Source organism: Phasianus colchicus, chromosome 3 (genome assembly GCF_987193195.1).
Source record: "Phasianus colchicus chromosome 3, bPhaCol1.hap1.1, whole genome shotgun sequence".
In the NCBI taxonomy this organism is placed as follows: Eukaryota; Metazoa; Chordata; class Aves; order Galliformes; family Phasianidae; genus Phasianus; species Phasianus colchicus.
In genome coordinates this window covers 87541945-87549410 of record NC_143438.1, presented here as the reverse complement: position 1 = coordinate 87549410, position 7466 = coordinate 87541945, and the positions used below count along the sequence as shown (strand labels likewise).

General features: G+C 38.4%; 1 long non-coding RNA gene across 1 annotated transcript; it reads left to right on the top strand.

The window, feature by feature from the left end:
- The first annotated feature begins 3500 nt into the window (after nt 1-3500).
- Nucleotides 3501-4252, top strand: LOC149918729 (uncharacterized). Its single transcript, XR_016465671.1, has 3 exons — nt 3501-3686; nt 3933-4026; nt 4149-4252. It is a non-coding gene; the product is annotated as an uncharacterized LOC149918729 (long non-coding RNA).
- Nucleotides 4253-7466: the final 3214 nt, after the last annotated feature.

The following is a 7466-nucleotide window of genomic DNA, read 5'->3' as shown; positions in this document are numbered from 1 at the left end:
GAGTTGGTTTACATACTCATACCTCAAAATAAGCTGCTGCTGCTTTCTTTTTTTTTTTTTTTTTTTTGTCCTCAGAAATGGGCAAAGAAGGGGCCTTTTGAAGAGACACCCATCTCCAATGCAAAGTTGGGGATGTCTGCAAGGTGTTCTCCGTATTAGCTGCTATCAGACTATGTTACCTGTCTGTGTCTGAATTTCTATAAGCAAATAGTTGCATTTCTGATCAACAACTCATCTTTTGCTCTTAGATTATCCGGGGAAAAAATAATTGGACAATAATATTTATCAAATTGTACAAATCTGGATATTTGGGTGCCTTTTCTCCTCAAGTGAAAGCAGTTGAAGCAGGCTTCTCCACTCCCACTTACTCTAAGATACCTTTTCCTCTTCTAAGCAGGTCATGGCATGAGTCTTGGGAAAAAAAGCTCCAATTCCCATCTCTATTATGACTTCAGAAATGGAAGATGAGAATGAATGAGCTCCTTCATGTGGCAAATTATCAATGCTTTTCATCAGCTCTCTGAGGGGTTGCAATACCTCATATTTCTAGGGGTGTAGTCATAGCCACAAAACCAGTTAAAGAGCTCCCCACCACTTTGTCTCCAGCCAAAAATACTGCAGTTTTTGGACCATCCATTGAACCAATATAATTGCTTCTGCAGCCAGGAAATAAATCTTATTACCAGCATGACCAACAGATCCCTGTGTCACAAAGATATTGTCTCAATATTTTGCTCTGGAGGCAGACGGAGATCTGCTCTCCTGTCAGTTAACAGAAATATCACAACCAGCTCTTCAGCTTCAGATCACTCACAGAGCCCTCTCTGTTCTCTCTCTGTTCTATTTTGGAGACAACACTGTACTCATAGATTTGATTTTTTTTAGGGAGCACTACACCCCTCAAAACTGTAATACATGTTCACATTTCTCTATCTCTAACAGAAGTGACTGGAAACTATTCAATGCCCAAAGCATTTAATAAAGCTACAGAAAAAACATCTTGCAAGTCTTTTCTTTCCTTTTTCCTGGCTCCTATTTTTCCAGATACACAGTGAGATGTGCAAACTTTATCTCTTTGTATCTTTTGCATTCCTGCTGAGGTCTCTGTGGAAGCAGCATGACCTTCTGGTGTATCTTCCATTCCTTCCTGTCTTGTGTAATCACAAATATGTTGAGGATACCCATCGTCCAGATCATTTATGAAGATCTTAATTATGTATTTGCTATATATAATGGTATACTCACAATACAGTGATGTAATTCATATATAATAATATAATATGTAGTGACATAGCCACTATATAATTCTGTATTCACTTTTAATCAATATTTTCCTTTCTGTCCCCCAAAACTTCAAAGCTTTCCAGATAATATGTAGTAGGATTAAAAGCATTTATGAGACCTGTAGAATCAAACCTGTGATGAGACTCTTTATTTATCTGGAAATAGTTTGTGTTCAGCAGGTCACAGGGCTGGTAGAACTGCCTAAACTGCCCTCTGCCTAATTAAATAAGACAGCACCCTCCAAGGAGGTTAGATTAATATATCTGGCCAACTCCTTTATCTAAATTATAGTCTGTTGTGAGGCGTGAACCCTCCAAGATTTCCACTAGACAGAATGATGTCTTGGGAATAAAGTCATTAAAAGATTTCAACAACTCCAATATGCTTTTCGTTGAGAGACAGGGAGTAGTAGCACTAGGGCGTTCTTAATTTCTCTCAGGTGCTAGGAACGTCGCTGTTGCTCATTCCCTGAACAAGAAAATGTATCCAGTGTGTAAAAGGTAAAACTGATCTGGGAAAATGAGAATTTAGACTTCTTTTTACCTAGCTACTTTAGATTATTTATCACTTTTATTATGATTATATGTACCATTACCAATCATGCCAAGGTTGTAGGAGGTAGCCTCTAGTAAATACCTAGTTTTATAAAATAGCATAGTATGTCAGAAGTGGGTGAAGTTGGTGGTCAATGGAAAATAAGAGAATTTGAAATGATAGGCAGATGAATGTAGATATGCTATGTGCTCAGAGCCAATCAGCAGCACTACTCATGGCTGATAGTGGCAAAATAATGCTGAAATCACTGAAATAGAGAGGGAAGATTGGTTAGTGTTATGTGCCTGCCTCTGATTGCTCTGCCTAGTACTAGCAATAAAACAATTATTAAAAATTAACCACTCATATACATGGGAGACAGTCAGCAACATTAAATATACTACATCTCTGCATCCTCAGTCCTCTCAAAATTACATCAAAATAGATGTTCTCTAAAGCACTGCTTGAAATGCCAGCAATTTCTTACTATTTCATACAAGCATGTTACCTAATTTACTGAAATCAGTCAAATTCTTCTTGCATATGCAAATTAATTTGGGGCTATGGATCTGGGAACTTGCCTCAATTTCCTCAGTAAGCAAAGAAAATGAATTCATCTCAGGGTGACGAACTGGCTGTAAGAAAAGAAGTTGCTGATAACTGTACAAAGAGCACTTCAGGGCCATCATATTTACCAGATTGGAAAGGCTGCTGTCACAAAAACACAAGAAATCTCCTTTTCTGAAGGCACAATCTAGAAATATCTGTGGAGTTCAAAAACAGAAGACAGCATTTGCCAAGCCTGATTTCTTCCTTCTTCGAAAAACATCCTGATGCATCCTGGGTTAGAGCTTGATACTTGAAATGTCAACTTTCAAAATACTACATGTTTATATGTAGGTTGCACCTCATAATTTAGCAACAAACAAGCAATTTGGCATCAACTATCTCCTCAGTTTCACACAGTTCCTTGAATTTCAGTCTGGCATTCAATTCACTTTTTGCAAAATCAACACAGTAAATAGTTTTCCTGCTTTCCTAGGGTAAGTTCATTTCACTTACCAAAGGCTCCTTGTTCTCAGCCACCATACACAAAGACATACAAACCTTTGAGTCTCCTTTCTCCCATTTCAGAAATACCCTCACATTCCTCCATTCCTTACATGCCAGCAGTACTGTGTGTTTCTTTCATTCTTTCCATACTGGAGGCTCTGTGGAGAATGGTCTATCCTGTTAAAGTGTCTGTAAGCAGTCTGAATGTAATTACCTGCACTGGAATATATCCAGCACTCTGGATTTAACAACCATTAAAGATCTTGTTAAACATTTGTCATACCTTCTTAAATCAACTCACACAGTGACAACTTGGCATCTGAAAGATGGTAGTTCAGAATGTGTTCAGTTCTTACACACGCATGCGTGCTCCTCAGTCAAAAAAGTGTAAATGGCCCAGTTATGGAGACCGTGTGATGGACGGTACAATTGACATTGCAATTCTTACAGACTTTGCACCCAAACACCTAAAGAACACCTAAATTAAGCCTTGGCAAAGCTTAAAGTTTTGTAAGTCACTAGTTAAATGGAAGGATTTCATCACAGGAAGATCAGGATTGTGACTTGTCAAATGTCACAGAGCAAATCTTCGGCAGAGCAGGAAATGGAATCGTCCCTGGGAGCTCACTTCTACTGCACACAGATTGCTCCCTGCCAGAGTCACCATGCCAGAGGCTCTACAGCAGTTTAAACACATCAGTAACCCAGTGAGGAGCACTATGGTCCAGGTTTACACTAAATCTTCTGAATGGAAGATTTATACACACAAGACACAATGCCTGTGCAAATTAATTACAATAAACAAGAATACCCAGGTGAGCAAAACGTGTGATGAATACAGAGTCAGGCTGCTCATGGGATAAACTGCTTGGGTATGGCATTGGGGTAAAATGCTATAAGATCTGGCTGTTTGGAATCTTACAGCAGTGGAGAAAGCCCAAGATTACTTTTCAGTACAGTATTGTATAAGCATATTCAAAGAGGATGTAACTGTTGTGAAAAAGCTGTTTGCTGTGGAAATGCTGATATATAACTGGTTTTGTTTGTAAATTAACTTGCAGGTGACCCCCACCAGCCCTTCCTGCACAGCTGGTGCAGCGCATGCTGTGAAGGGAATTGACCTGCTATTCCTGAAGTGTAAGCTATTCAGTTAAGGTACTTACAAATGGTTTCACGACTGTAGCTCATTGCCAGCAGACAGCTTCTACTTTATAGCCTTATTTTTAATATGCATTTATATTAAAATGAGATGTAGCATGATCTGGTTTTCATTACAGGTTCGGATCTTAAAAGCAAGTGGATAATAAATCTCAAGTTAAACCTCACAGCTACTTAGCCACGCACTGAGTGCTAATGGGGAAGGCAATGCACTGTAGACAAATAAAAGAAAGTGACTTTATTCTAACAAAGCAACTTATCTCTGGAATCATATTCTCTATATTCTGAGTTTCTGATAAGCATTACTGAATATAATGTTCATTACTGATTCATCAAACACTTGGTGCCAGTGGTATTTGCTTATATAGCTGTATTTGTTAATCCACTGAAGTCCTGAGTAAGGGGATTCTTGATTACTCTTAGCCACAAGGAGCTTGTGACCTTCTTTGAGACCGGCTGCCTTCTGCTTGAATGAGATTAGGTTAAGTGAGAGTCATATTCCCTTCATAGTTTGTCTGGGTACATGCTTAACCTTGAAAAAGCATGTATTTCCTCTAGGAAAGAGTAAAGCAGCATCTCAGCTTTATTGCTAAAGGCATGACGGACCCTTGATTTAAATGTCAAGTTCATGTCTCATCCTAGAGCTTACTCTCTAATAGGATCTTTCACAGGTAAGGTAGAATAGTTTTTACTTTCTCTGAAAAAAATCCTGGCAGCTTCTCAATCCAAAGCAAACAGAGAATTGATCAATTAAACCCATATGCTTTGGTCTAAATAATATCATATGGGAAAGAGGTGACAAAGAAAAACCAACTCCATCTCATTTAACAAATACTGTATGCTAACTAGTGTATGCCTTACAAGAAGATGTTGTTAGCACAGGAGCTCTGGGAGAGCAGGAATTAAAAGAGTCAACAGACTCTGCAAGAGTTGAGTTTATCCATCCACTGGTTCTCGCTGATCCTTTACAAGAATTCTACATCGATCATGACTAGTAGTCAGATTCACAAATCTAGTTATGTATTTATAGTCTACTGCAGAAATTTTGCATCAGAGAGGATTAGCCTGGTGAACTCTAAAGCTACACGTAGTGTAATTTTTGCTTTAGCTTTGATTTAATCCCATCAAAGTCAGTATGAAATTCACTTTGGATAAAGTACCTGAATGCAGTGGGAACAGATGAATTGTGAACACCAATCTTTTCTGAAAATCTTACATTCTTACACAATTGTTTAAAAAAATCATGGGTAATCTTAAAATCAGAGCACTGTCTGTACTTTTTTTTTCCCCATTTATTCACTATAGAAATCACTAGGTTCATTCCTGACAAAGTGTTGCCACTGTAAACATTACAGTGTTTTGCATCATGAAGCCTCCAACCAAATACAGTTTCAGTAATCATTCTGTTCATGCAGTGATTGAATTGAGATATCCCATTAACTTAATCACCTACAACAGTGAGAAATTAGTGCAGCTAGAATAACAGAGTACAAGCAAAAAATTAAAACAATTGAAAAATTTTAGTTTAATGCTGCCACCTACTAATGCTTGGAGCTCATAAATAGGATCAAGGGATTCCATGGAGGAGAAGATGTCATTTGATGTACCACCAAACAAGGACCCAGTATAGCATTTAGTTTAAAACAGATAGCTGCATCTTAGGACACTCTGGCATGTCTACATTACAAGATGAAAAGATATCAGTCAGACTCAGAAAGTGAAAAAGAAATACAGTAGCATTATTACTTTAATATTATATAGATCCACATATGCATGTATGACATAGGAGAAAAACATTTCCTATCATTAAAGTGAGGCACACTGTAAATGCGAATTGAGACGTCTTTGTAGGGTTACCCTGAGGAAAAAAGAAGGACAGAAATTTTAAGTAAAAGATAGTTTGGGAGTTCCAGAAAATCTATGGTGAGATTTTCCTGAAGATAGAGAGAAGGGTTGGATTTGGGTCCCTTGTAAATATACTTCACGTTCATTAGCACTAATTTCCATTGTCAACTTTTTCTTCAGTGGGATATAACTTAGCATTTTCAATATTTTGACTGATTTCTTTACCTAAAAAATATAACTGTTCACCAGCTCTGTAGACCAATTTAGATGAGCCATGTACTGAGCCCATAGAAAATGACATTTGTGATGCTTTGGTGCTCGCACTACAACAGCGAAATATTTTCTTCTAACAGCCCTTTTCTGTCTCCTTAAAAAATGGAGACTACGGTGACTTTTTTCCATTCTGACCATTTGCTCAATGTCCATTTCTGCCCCTATTCTTCATTAAGTACTTGTTGAGCTCAGCTTGAGAGCAAGCAAACTGTTTACTGTTAGACCTCATATAGCTCCATGGACTTTCTCTTTCCCCTGTTCCCACCAATCCCAGCTTTGCATTTACCTGGTTGGTAAACTGCAGCTGACCTGATTTGTTTCTGACCAAATCTCTTGTAAATCATACAAGGCACACTATTTTTGTTTTCTAAAGATACCATGTCTTTTTTATTTGGTGACTAACAGTCAGAAAAGGAATTACTGTTTTGTCTTTCTTTCTATTTCTCCATCGTCTGGCAAATGCAATTTCCCCTTTCAGTCTTTATCATGGCCAGCCAAAGTGTCTTTATTTTGCTGCTGAACTTAATACTCAGATCAAGTTATGCCCCAGCATGGAACATACCTCTGACTTGCCTTCACACCAGTGAGATCAGAATCCAGCCTTTTTCTGTAACTAGCTCATACAATGTGTCATTTATTTAAGAGCTGCAGAGAGCTGAGAGCTTCAGGGCCTTTCTCCGTTGTGACTTGTGCAGAGACTTGGAAGAGTCACCTCAGCAGACCTGAGTGTGTAAGCAGCTGCAGGGGAAAATGTCCATAGGGAATCTATCGCAGCTCCACACTACATACAGAGAATGCACAGCCCTTGAAAAGCTGCCTGCCCCTTCAGATTTGTGGGTGCTGGTGCAAAATGTTAATCAAGTTAACTGGCACATACTGAATTTCCTAAAGAAACACAGGCAGCCCTCACTCGTGATGTTTCACATAGCTGTGGTAATCGATGTCCTTGGGATCAAGCAGGTAAGCTCTGGTTTGGAATGGAGCTATTCAGACCTGTTTGCTTTTAAAATTCAGATCTATATTCATGAGATCAATTCTGTTCTGGCCAAGAGAACACAAAAGAACATCCTGCTCGATTCATTCACTTTGGAGGTTCTCCTGCTGCAGAGGTGGGTGAACCTTCTGTTGCTTTACTGGACTACCTAGTCAGAGTCTTACTAAATTAGATACTCACACACAAACTATTTCAAGATACTGATTTGTAAAAATGTCTAATATTACCTCATCTTTCTGACCCTCCTCAGTTACTGCTGGAGCAGAACAGTCATTAAATTTATCAATTGATTGTTAGGTCAAGATGTAGGTGTTCTGGAAAATTA